Source organism: Protopterus annectens, chromosome 4.part1 (assembly GCF_019279795.1).
Source record: "Protopterus annectens isolate FY-2018-M chromosome 4.part1, PAN1.0, whole genome shotgun sequence".
In the NCBI taxonomy this organism is placed as follows: Eukaryota; Metazoa; Chordata; order Ceratodontiformes; family Protopteridae; genus Protopterus; species Protopterus annectens.
Genome location: NC_056734.1, coordinates 794,471,818 through 794,485,820, shown reverse-complemented (window position 1 = coordinate 794,485,820; position 14,003 = coordinate 794,471,818).

Here is a 14,003-nt window from a genome sequence, read left to right as displayed (position 1 = left end):
TGCAGCCATTAGCTACTGAAATTTTGATTAAGTTTTAATCTGTCAGTTTAGCTATGTATCTGTTTATATCTCAATAACTTGGGAAGTCATCTGGGGATGTGGGTCACCATTCTCATCTAAATATCAAGCACAAGCATTGTGACCTCAGGGCCAGAAGTCTGTTAATGCCAGTGTGGTATGTTCTAAATGGTGTTTGTCATTCTAGAAAAAGGCATTCTCTTCAAAGACTTCAACTGTGGACATTCAGTTACCAAGAGGTAAACTCTGCAGTAGTAAACTAACCACTGAAAATTAATGTGCTCATACATTCATAGGTGCTTACTAAGCCAAAGTCCCTAGGGCCTTTATAAGCCTAGCCATGCAACCCAAATGTGTCCCACAAGTTACGTTTTTTAGACATTTATACAGAGGTTAATTGTTGGTTATGATATGATTTACTGATGGCCTCTGTCCATAAAATGAATGTCTTGCTTATGGATGACCATGGCAGGACTCGAGCCTACAATCTTTTTATCTGAAGTCAGATGCCATATCCATTAGGCCACATAGCCAAATTTTGCCACATAAGGATGAGAACAGCAAAGGCAGACAGAACAGATTATGTATGTCAAGTGCCAATAATGACTATGCTGCATCAACGGTATTAAGGAAATTGTGAAAAAAACTGACACCATGGCATAGATCCCTGACTGCATCCTCAGGTTTAACGAAATGACTCCAGATACCAGAAGTGCTACCCAGGAAGTGAGTGACAAAGGTGGCTTGCCCCATCTTGAGGAAAGGAAAGTGTTTCAGATAGCTGCATGACTGTCCATGTGTCTGGTGGCAAATAAGGGTCAACAATAGATGCATTTATCCTGCCAAGCAATGCATAGTGTTATTGCCAGAAATACATGCACATGCAAAAATTGGTCAGCAGAGTGGACCCATGTTTAGTGATGTGACCAACAAATCCTATAGAGAGGCTTGTTAGATCATAAATCCACTGCCAAAGTTGCAACATTTGCAATATACAGCTCTGACGTCAGCAACCAACACATAAACAAGGGTGTCACACACTAACTTTTTTTTTTTTACTGGAGGAAGGAAATCACTTCTCACAGGATAACATGGAATGCAATGTTTGCTGGTACATAGGAATAATAGTGTTGACTAAATAGTAGATGGGGGTGGTGGTCAGAGGGAAAAAGTAAAGAAAATGTTTAAAATGAAAAAAAAGTAAATTATGAAAAACTGCAGAAGTCCAGGTTGCTTGCTGTCATCTTTTCTGTCACATCTACAGTCCAGTTTCTTATCCTCTGAGACCTAAAAAACTATTAGTCACATCATACACAAACCTTGTCCTTTGATCATTCCTTGTTCCAGAGACTGATGCCCATTATCTTAAATTGCTTTGTCATAACAATGGCATGTCAGTTTAGTGCAAGTGTAGCCAATGTTTCTGGCAGCTGAGCTTTTACTATCTTCTGCTAAGAATTTCAGATATCAGAACTTCACAGCATGTGCAAGGAAAAGACAGAAATAAAATATTTCCAGCCATGTTGTTTTCGCGTTGTATTGCACAATGCCCGATTTCATATTATATGGCCTTTTAGCAAGCTTCCTGCTTTATATACAAATGGCCTAACATTCAATAAAGCAAGAGCTTTGAGGGAATGGTGTAACTAGAGTATTGGTAAACACTAGACTGTTGTACTGCAAACTGTTTGTAGTTAAACAGTATGGATATTATTAACGTAAACAAACAGTAAATAAAATGGACCCATGAGATGATGCTAAAAAAGAAAAGAATAAAAAGACTGACAACTAAAGTCTCAAAGTACTTGTTACTGCAAATGTTGATAAGGTCAAGTGCAAGAAGACTGAAACAAATGTAGCATTGCCAGGCATTGTACATCATACAAGCAAAAGATCAGTAGAATGCAGTAGCATAATGAAACCATTCCAGAAGTATGCTTCTTAGCTGTAATAGTTATCACAATATATATTTAAAATTATTTAAATTGTATAAGGGCCAAGCCCCTGTGCATCCCCGTTATGGGCTGCAGAATGGGCTTCACCTCTCACACCCACACCAGACAAACATTGTAATACAAAGTTTGTACAATTGCAGAGAAAACCCTACACTTTGTTTTCCAGTAAATGCAGTTATCCCGTTTATCTAGTAGTTGTGAACTCTGGAAATTAGGACATTTAAGATTGGGGCTGTGGAACCAAAATAGGTGGCTTATCCCCCATACCACCATAAACGTGCAGGTTTTGTACATGAAAGTCTCAGAAATGCAATGTTCATGCATACAGTTTGCTTAGTGTGGGTACTGCTGCTATGTTCATGATCTGATATGATATTCTTGTGTTAAGTTCTGTGTCACTTTAGTAAATGTTTCTTCAGCATTTTGAGATCCAGTTATTAGACATTTGAATTATTCTATACATTCATGAAGACTGCAGTGAGAACAGCCTTCAAGGTGTTCAGCAACACACAGTTCTTGGCATATTTGGTATACAGTCTTTTCCCAGATGGAGGAAATATGCTGGACATAATACTGAGAAAAGACAATGATTCCTTGTTATAGAGCATGTATCATGCTACTAATGTCTATCTCTAGGAGTAAACAGCACTAACATTCTGATGATGACCCAGGTAACCTATGTTTGATTAATGGCCTAGGCACTTAACAGATCTAGCAAAGAGAATGGGTCAAGCATAGACTGCTGCACTTCCTTGGACAATATAAATGTGCATCCAAGGATGAGTCTTCAGTTCTGCTTGGTGGCAACCTTCATAACAAATGCATAGTGTTTATAAGTAGAAGGTGCTGCTGGCCCATTTCCCCACCCAAGGGTATGGCCATGCCATGCATAAAAAAAACATCCTTATATCTGGGATGCCAGCAAGAGTCCAGCAAAGTTGTGGTTGCCTGAATTATACCCACTTCCACACAGCTCCCATCCCAACAACAACAGGTTCATATTTCCAGTTGAGTGAGGAACAAAATGGGCACAGTCACTTAGAGAGATTCATAATGGTCAACAGGCATGAGAGTAATGGAACCATTTCCAAAATTTACTCAGACAGAAATAGACTGGCATGGAAAAATCAGACACCCTGCCTGCTACGTAAAGTGTACATAGGAAGGGGACTACCACTGCTGCAAAATTTCAGGAAAACAATCAAACTTATAGGGGGAGCACTTGAATGTTTATTTTTTGTACAAGGACTTCTTTATCCTGCTGGGGTGGGTGGGGTTTTTCTCTTAGTAGCATTCAGGACAATAGTATCAGCAGCCTTTTTCCCCCTGGGAGAACTTGTTACTGCTTATTACTGCTTCATGTCTTTCTCAATGTTATTCTCAGTACTGAACACAAATGTGCACCTCTCCAGGCATGGACACTAACTCTACCCTTGAATTTTTAAAGTTGCCAACACCCACTCTCTATTGATATTGCCTTCTGTGACAATGTGAGGTATTGTCACCTATGCCAGGAAGAATGGGGCAGTGTATGTATAACATATGCAGCATACGTATCTTGAATTTTGTAAAAAAATTTCTGTCATTTGACTATCATACTGACTTGTACAGATGCTTATGTTAGAAGTGTATTAACAGTGTTGTTATAACTGATTGAATGTTTATGTTTAAACAAAGAATCCTATAATTTTCAAACACTGCAACAGATCTTAGAAGAGCTCTGAGTCTGTACTCTGCCAGAGTCATGTGATCAAATGTGATGTCATTCCATAACCAGCATTGAAGTGATGGAATGCACAGACAGCTTTTTTGTTTTGTTTTCTTTGGAACCTGATATAAAAATCTGTGACACTTATTGCAGTCAGTTAGTTGCGCAGTTTGTTGTTGAGTTCAGCTGTAATCAGTGTAAGTGGGAAGATCATCACCTTGCCTTGTGTTTGTGTGGAAGTAAGCATCTCAGTGATACATCCTGCCTTGTGATACTGAGTTAGATAGGGAACAGTTCCTCTTTAGACAGTCAGGAATTACAGTGAGGTTAGCTAAGTAGTGTTTTTCTGATTGAATCTGTCCAACTGTGTTATTTTTATTTCTTATGTGATCGAAACTCTAATGTTTATTGTTCTTAGCTATTTAATATTCTCATGTTTTCTATTTTATTTTTTTATTAAATATTTTTATATCGTTCATTGTAGCTGTTCTTTTAGAGATTACCGTTAACATCTTGAGAGTGCTTGTGCTTAGTTTAGTGACACCTTGGCCACTATTAAAAACCTTGCCACCTAGGTTGCACTGTACCATTTATATTAGCATTGATTTTACTCAGTATAATTGGATACCCTTGTAATTTGTTAGTGGCAGCATTTTTACCTTATTGTCTAGGCATAAGGGAGTACAGCTAGTAAATCTGTGCCAACCTTTCCAGAGAGTGAGTGTGAGTGTGTGTGTGTGTGTGTGTGTGTGTGTGTGTGTGTGTGTGTGTGTGTGTGTGTGTGTGTGTGTGTGTGTGTGTGTGTGTGTGTGTGAAAATTAAATATCGATATGCGGATGTGTCGCTTGCAACTGGGACACAGTGCTCCAAAGTGAGTCTTGTTTGGGATCTGGAGAGACAGATTCCAGTCCTGGGGTCTGGAGCATGTTCCCTGTGTGTTCTTGGGGGGAAATTGTGCTTAATGTAGAGAGCTGCATTTGAAAGTACTATGTAAATGTTTCCCTGTTGTTAGTGATAGTCTCTCACTTGTGTCAGTGATGAGGACTGAGGCTCCTTGATTACTGGCCCTTGTAAACAGGGCCCTTTACACCTTCTACTTCAAAACACATTTTATTTACTTATTAATATAAGTCATGTGCATTACATTATTTCATAATTAATTAGTATAAGTTCAGAATTAAGCAAGCTCCTAACACTAGATATGAAACAGATCTATCCGCAGTGATCTCAAACTCATGGCCCTCAGACCTCAAGCAGCCCTCAAACCAGCATAATTATAGATGGAGGAAGTGACTACATTACTTTTCTAGCTATACTGCTGGCATTTCTTTTTGTTTTAGAGGTTGTGGCTCTTGCCTGTATTTGTTAGTCCTCATACAGCACCAGTGGTCATTTGAGTTTGAGTCCCTGATATTAAAGGATGAAACAACAATGTTACTCAATACAAAGAAATTTAGTTAACTAATGGGATCAGAGTGAGATGTAATGAACTGCATGTTAAAATAATCAGTAAATCAATATACATGTGTTGCATGGAAAAAAAGAAAGATATTAAGTGCTAAAAATGAACTATTTACTAAAAATGGCAGCTCAGGGAAAATTAAAAATCAGGAAACAATACATAAATATAGTCATTCAAAAACACTTTCTAAACACATGTTATATATATATGTTATCAAAACACATTATGTATTTAATAAAATGCAGACAACAGTATATTTCAATTTCTTTAATAGCCTTTGTGTTTTGCCACAGATTTTCATAATGCAATGTGACATATATACAACCTGCTCGGAATAAATCATGAGGAAAAATCTGCTTCTTTAGAATTTCACAGCAAACGTACAGTGGTGTAATATGTGGCAAACGTTGCTTGTAAATCAGCATTTACTTTTAGAATAATTGTGAAATAATTCACTGTTGCAAAACTAAAGATTTCAACACATATTGCTATCCGAGTGTTGCTTCAAAACATTTATGACTTTTTTTAAATTAAAAGACAGAGAGAGAGAGAGAGAGAATGTAGAAAGCAACAGTGTTTTCATTGCATAGAAAAGGATCTCTAACCACACATTAACTTTTTATATAAACATAAGGAAGTTTTCCATCTTGTGTTTCTATTTAAGGAACTCATGAGATATTACTTTGTAAGTACAATATGAACATCCATGTACGCAAGAAGAATTTAAAGCATTTTTGAAGGGCAGCTAGACTTTCCTTCATGTCTTAGCTCATATCTAGTACATCTAGTAAAGCAATTCTACTTATAGTCTGTCGTGTAACTAAATAACACATTCAAATGTACACACTCTAGCTTCTCAACATAAATATGTGGAGATCTAAGACCAGCATTTCTATTTGTATCATCTGACCTTATTGATATTTTTGCCACCAGCACAGCAGGAATAACTGAACTCTTAATTTCCTGATGATGGGAAATGCAGAGTGATTAAAAAAAAAACACAAATCAAAAATAGCTAAGAATGATGTTATCTTTGAATTAGATAAATGAAGTATCACAAATGAATTAATTTGCTCACCAAATCACATTTCTATGGAGTCATTGGTACTGTAAACATTTCATCCCACTGACTTGCCCATCCTGTGGGCAGGGAGGCTGTTAGGCCCACCACTTTGGTAATGCCTACAGATGGATCTGCAATCACCCATGGAACCAGCAGAGAAATATCTTACTGCTACCAGTGCACACAGAGCCTTCAGATGTGAGAGATGGGTTGTATGGGAATACATATGTCTCTTCCAGGTATTTATCCTATGTTAGGGAGCCATGGTGTAAATGTGAATAGTATTCTCCACAGAACGTGCAAGCTGACATGCTCCTTACCACCTAGCTCTTGCCTTAGAGGGATTAGGTATGCTGATAAGGCTTTCTGGACAGAAGCAAATAAGCTATAGATACCTTGCGTAGCTCAGAGATGCCTCACTCCTGACTATGTGCACAAAAGTCATTGGGCAGGGTCCTGCAGAATTGTGTAACTGGGAAAAATAATTCTTATTAAATGTGAAGAAAATATCATTTTTATATACCTTGCATCCAAACACATTATTTCAGACAATTATTGCCACAGTCAAGAGCACAAACAGTTCACCCCCAAAAGAAAAATACAGTATGCAAAAGCATTAGTGTAATCTGCAAAAAAAAAACAAAAAAACTAAATAGTTATAACCATCTGTTAAATGTATCTCAGATATCAATTGCTGAGACTAAACAGATTAACATAGTACTCCCTAAAACAGAAAGCTCAAAGTGAGTATGTTTCAGCATCTATCAAATAAAAAAGAGTAAATGACAAAACGCACAATTACAGTAAATTGCAAGAACAGGAGAAAGAGGGGTAGCCTTCCCCTAAAGAGATGCATACAGTCTCAGGTGAGACTTAATGCACTGCTTTTTGTGTATTTACACGACCCCTGGAAATATGTGTTTTTACCTTGTATTATATGACTACTACCTCATTTACCTACATTTCAGCCTCTGCCTCCCTTCTTATAGGATCATAGGAAAGTTACTAGGCTATTGGCCCAGAGGCCCTTACAAGCCTGGCTAAGAATTTAGCCCATGTTCCAACAAGTCAGCATCCTATGTCACTGTCCAGCAGGGACACAGGTGGAATTGCAGGGGTGTATTTTCTGTTCCCCATCCAGTTATCCAGGTTGTGCTTAAAAATGTTTAATGAAGTACTCTGCTTTACATGGAGATAGAGTCTATTCCACAAAAGGGGGAGTCTCTGGGAAACAAATCTGTCTCGAGAATCAAACTGCACCTCCTTTATGTGAAGTAAACACTTAAATCATTAATACCAATCCCATCCTGATATTGTGTCTCCCCAACTTTCCTTCTTCTGATACTGTCCTTAACAGTAAAAACAAAGCAACAAGCTATCCACACTGCCAAAGGAGACTCACAAACAAATAATAACTAAAACAAAAAATATATGTGAGTCAACCAACATGGTCCAGGTATATGAACTACAAGAAGGAATAGAGCAGTTGATTTTATTTAAAAAGGTTAGCGCTTTTGCGGGGTTGCCGCTTCTTCAGACCAAGTGTAAAACACATTAAGCCATACATATTTTAAAATACAACATAGCCAATCAAATACAATCATCAAGAAACAAACCGATCATTCAAAATAACCTAATCCCAGTCACCACCTCCTCAATAAGGTTGGCTTAAGGGCAACACCACTGTTAAGTCCTGGTGGTTCATATGCTTGCAAGGAAATAATTCCTCTTAGTTCACACATTTCAACATTATTATTAAGGGCATTCCTTCTAATAATGGGGTGAAACAGTTGTAAAACCCTAAACTTAAAAGTACTATGTCCTAGAAATAAGGGCGCATGGTTAGCTAGGGCATTTGATAGCACTTTGTTATGTATATTCCCTAAATTCTCCAGTATTCTTTCTCTGAGTTGACGTGTAGTCTTACCCACATAAAACCCATCACATGAGCAGCATGTAACAAGATACACCAAATTGCTGCTCCTGCATGTTGCTGCAAACCTAGGAGAAAAAATACGTCCTGTGACTGGATGTACAAAACAAGGATCATGGGAAATAGAGGAAAGTGCTTTACAATTATAACAGGGGAGAGTACCATTCTTCCCTGATGATACAGATGACAGAGGTCTCGGCCCATAGCACAAAAGCCTTTTGATTGACATGTTATTTCTAAATGTAAATTAAGGACATTTACCCACTACTTGTCTCACATTATCTGCCAAAAGAACAGGCTATTTCTTTCTTATGATATCACAGTAATGTTGAATATCACAGGAATATCTGAACAATACCTTGGGAGATGAATTCATTCTGGCACATCGGTCACCATTTGTAATACGCTTGCTGCAAGAAAAATAAGGAGTACCTCTACCAAGCCAATCTTGTAAAACAGCCTTCCTTGTATTTTCTATCTGTGTCTGTGAATACCCTCTTTCACCAAAATCATTACCCATTTTGTACACAGTTTCCTCAAAAACAGAGTCATTAGTGCATAGCCTGGAAGCCCTTAAACACTGTCCATTAAGAATATTAGAGAAAATATGAGGGGGAGGCATACTGGAATGGGTTAAAAGCCAGTTCCTCCAACAGGGTTTCCTATACATTTGTGTCTCTAAGGAACCATGAATGTCCTTAGAGATGATGGCATCCAAAAAAATCAATGGATGTATGAGAATAATTCAAAGTAAACCTAAGGAAATCAGAGGTATTTTCAAGATGTTTAACAAAACCCAAAAGCTCTTCCTCGTCACCTCCCCATAAAAGAAAAATGTTATCCAAAAATCTGGCATAGTATCTAATGCGATATCTGTGTGTGTTGTTACTGTAGATGTATTCATTCTCCCATTGCGCCATAACTAAGTTGGCATAGCTGTTGGTGCAAGGGGTACCCATGGCTACTCCTAATAATTGGAGATAATGTTGATTCTCATACAATAACACATTATTGCACAAAATTAGGTCTAATAAAGCACAAATAACCGTCACCATATTGTGCGTAAAATGACCATGATGAGATATGAACAGTCTAATAGCATCTATACCTACATGATGAGGGATGACAGTGAACAGTGTTTTGACATCCAAGGTTACCAACAAAACATCAGTTAATGAAGAGGAAAAATCAACCACTGAAGTGTGAAGCTGGATAAAAAATGCTCAGTATCATTCAAAACTGAAGGAACTTCAGAAATTACTTGCTTGAGCTGCATCTCAAAAAATTTGGAAAGTGGTTCAGTTACCCAACCATGTCCTGAGACAATAGGACGCAGTGGGGGATTAAACCTATCTTTATGAATTTTTGAAAGTCCATGAATTACAGGAACATGAAGGTTATCAACAGTCAAAAAGTCATATAAATTATGATCAATCAAACCATACATCAATAAGCCATATAGGTCATTCCTTACAGTACTAATATATCTATCAACATCCTTTACTGAAATCTTGCTGTAAGTAAAACAATCGTCTAACATACCCCTCAAATTGGCTAGATAATCAGCTCTATTCAACACCACTATTGCCCCTCCCTTATCTGCTGGTCTGATACTAATAGATGTTTCAACCTGTAATTGCTGTAGAGCAAGAGTTTCTTCAGCATTCAAATTACGAAAATGTTGTTTAGCAAATCCAAAAGATTCAAAAATATCCCTCTCGCAGAGATTAGTGAAAGAATCTACAGAAGCAGCAAGCGGAGGACAATAAACACTGGGTTGACGAAGCACAATGCTGTTGTCAATAAAGGTTTGAGCTTTATTCCTGACAGTATGTCTGATATAACTGATGTAACTTTAGACATTAAACTATTTGCTTGCAAGGTTATGCTTCAGACTGTGTATGGGACATGTAATTTGCCTGTTTTAAAATTCTAGGCTTCGTAAACCCAGTGTTTATTGCCCTCCACTTGCTGTGTCTGTAGAATCCTTCATTAATCTCTGTGAGAGGGATATTTTTGAATCTGTTGGATTTGCTAAACAACGTTTTCATAATTTGAATGCTGAAGAAACTCTTGCCCTACAGCAATCACAGGTTGAAATGTCTATTAGCATCAGACCAGCAGATAAATGAGGGGCAATAGTGGTGTTGAATAGAACTAATTATCTAGCCAATATGGGGGCTATGTTAGACAATTGTTTTACTTACAGCAAGATTTCAGTAAAGGATGTTGATAGATATATTATTATTACTCTGAACTGTTGATCCCAAGTATTTAAACTCAACCATCTTCACCATCTCTACTCCCGGCATCCTCACCAATCCTCTATCCTTCCTCTCATTCACACACATATAGTCTGTCTTAGTCCTCCTGATCTTCATCCATCTCCTCTTTAGAACATATCTCCACATCCCCAGGGTCTCCTCTACCTGTTCCCTACTCTCACTACAAATCACAATGTCATCTGCAAACATCATAGTCCACTGGTACCCCTGTCTGATCTCATCTGTCAACCTGTCCATTACCACTGCAAATAAGTAAGGGTTCAGAGCTGATCCTTGATGTAATCCCACCTCCATCTTGAATGTATGCATCACTCCTACTGCAGACCTCAACACTGTCACACTGCCCATGTAGATACCTTGTACCACTCTTACATACTTCTCTGCCACTCCCAACTTCCTCATACAGTACCACAACTCCTCTCTAGGCACCCTGTCATATTCTTTCTCTAAGTCCACAAAGACACAATGCATCTCCTTCTGGCCTTCTCTATACTTCTCCATCAACACCCTCAGAGCAAACATTGAATCTGTGGTGCTCTTTCCCAGTATGAAACCATACTGCTGCTCACTAATCATCACTTGCCTTCTTAACATAGCTTCTGCTACTCTTTCCCATAACTTCATGTTGTGGCTGATCAGTTTTATCCCTCTGTAGTTACTACAGCTCTACATATCACCCTTATTCTTAAAAATCGGTAACAATACACTTTTTCTGCACTCCTCAAGCATCCTCTCACTTTCCAAGATTTTGTTAAACAATCTGGTTAAAAACTCCACTGCCATCTCTCCTAAACACCTCTATGCTTCCACAGGCATGTCATCTGGACAAGCAGCCTTTCCCTTCTTCATCCTCTTCATAGCTGTCCTTACTTCCTCCTTGTTAATCCATTGCACTTCTTGTTTCATTATCCGCACATCATCCAACCTTCTCTCTCTCATTCTCTTCTTTCTTCAACCCCACAAAGTACTCTTTCCATCTGCTCAACACAGACAAATAATTGTTCTTTTTTTCTCACAAACCTTGAAGGAATCCTGTATCAAAGTTGTCCCAATAACATGCCTAACTCAACTACAATGGAGATGCATTTGGAAGAGCACTGGTAATCGTCATACGGACTGTAACCTCCAATTACATGTCCAATGCATGTTTCACTGAAAATGTAACTTGAAACTGAAAAATGTACCATTTTGGTGATACATTTTGCGTGGAATTTAATAAAGTCTACACTTTTTTTGTGCAGGCATTGTACACCGCTGCTTACATGGATGCAAGCATTTTTAGATTCAGTAAGTGGTGCTGAGTGGCCCGTGCATGAAACTTTTGTGGCATGCAAATCACCTCATAAGAAGGTGAACCTCATGCAAATGAGGCAGGTACGGTGATTCAGCAAGCAGATAGGCATGTCTTCAGACCCAGTGTCATTGTCTGTAGTGTATATGGAAACATTTCATATACAGGAGTGTAGACAGAAAAGAAGGGGTTGTAAAAATGTAGATATATGGACAGAAATGGCATACCACATACAGATGTGAGTGAAACTATTCTCCTGTATGTCTGAAAAATTAAAGGAAATAAATTAAATTATTTTGTTTTAATAATTTGGGTATGTTTGCATGACATGCCACAGTGCACAAACATGCTTTATATATAAATTTTAAAAAAATTTGAAAAAAAAAATAACATTATGTGACATAAATGTATTACAGGATCTTGAGTGGAGTCCCTACAATGGTGCATTGGGTGCTGCTGCTAACGTGGTAAGGCTATAAAGCATGTAGTTTCTAGGCTGTGAGCATAGATACTTATGCAAATGAGTTGGAGTTACTGAATAGCATGAAGGAGTAATTGTATCTGTATATCCCCTTTGTGTAGGCTTAGACCTATGTTGCTGTTTACACAGGATGCAACTGACATTGGTGGAGTGTCCAGTGACTTCTAAGCTCATGTCAGCTTAGCTAACCTGTTTGTGCGGCACACCACCTGGCTGAGCACAGCCTTTCAGGGGGGGTGTGTCCAGCAATTTCTAAGCTGTGTTAACCTCCAGTGTACATGCTTGGGTGGCACGGCCTTGTGCTGAGCGTGTCATTCTGGGAGGTGTGTTCACTAATGTCTAACCTTTGTTTATCTACGGGGCACATGTTTGTGCATTGCACCATAGTGCTGAGTGTATCTAAAAACCCAATGACATCAATTAGTTTTGACCCTTGTTTAAGTTAAAGTAGGGCCATTAAATGGTGTCAGTTATATTCTAGGCAAGTGGAATGTATCATAGTTAGCCAATTACACATTCTGCACCTACAGTACAGCTCTATAAAGTATGCATACACCCTACCATCTGATTTTTCCCCAATACTATGGACCATTGGAGTACAGACTTGGGAATTTTAACTGAGAGAATGCTAAGGGCTGCTGCATGTCTGCTACATCTGTTTGTGCTAGATGCTGAAGTCAGTGCTGCTGCTGCTGCTGACAATAAGCCTAGACAGAGAAAACGAATAGTCTTCAGGCCCAGGGTCACCTTCCAGGAGCTACATGAGTTGGAGATTGTAGAACACTACAGGGTGGAAAAGGATATACTACAAGAACTCACTGAGCTCTGCTGCCCTTAACTCAGACCCAAAGCCAACAGAGGGGAACCCATCCCAGTGGAAACAAAGGTATGTGTAGCCCTTAGGATACTAGCTACAGGTACTTTCCAAAGACCAACTGGGGATATGATGGGGGTGTCACAAGCATCAGCATCCAGGGTACTGCAGTTCCTGGATGGCATGCTACCACATGCCAGTGAGCACATTTCTTTTCCCCTCACCACTGAGATGAGGGCCAGCGATATGCAACACTTCTACCATGTAGCACACTCCCCTGAAGTATTGGTTGCCATAGATCGTACTCATGTACACATGAAGCTACCACCTGGTGAGGAGGGTAGAATCTACATCAACTGCAAGGTGTACCACTACATCAACTGCCAGATCAGGTGCAATGCCCAGGGGATTATCCTGAATGAGGGTGCTGGCAGCCCTGGTAGCTATCATGACTCCCATATCTGGGATGCATCACAACTCTACCAGATGTTTGCTAGGGGGGACATCTCACATGGCCATTTACTGGGAGACGCTGGCTATGCACTGGAACTGCGGATGATGACACCCATCAAAAATTCACACACACACATGGAAGAATGCCATAATGAGGCACATGCACAAACTAGGAACATCATATTGTGTATGTTTGGGATTCAGAAGTCACGGTTCTGGTGCCTCGATATATCTGGTGGAGCCATGCAGTGCTCTCCAGCCACATGTGCACATATGTTTAAAGTATTGTCATGCCACACAGTATGATCCTATGTAAACAGCTGTAGCAGGATCAGCAAAGGGAGGGATACACAGCCCCCCACCAGTGTTTAGGTCACCACAGCCACAGTCACAGGAGGACTTAGAGGAGGAACCCCGTGATGATGTCCCTGTAGGCAGATATAGGCATGTCCAGTATGCCCTGACTTTGGCTAAGAGACAAGCATAACACATCCACTGTCAATCTAGGGCCCTAGGGACTGACCCTTACTCATACTCACA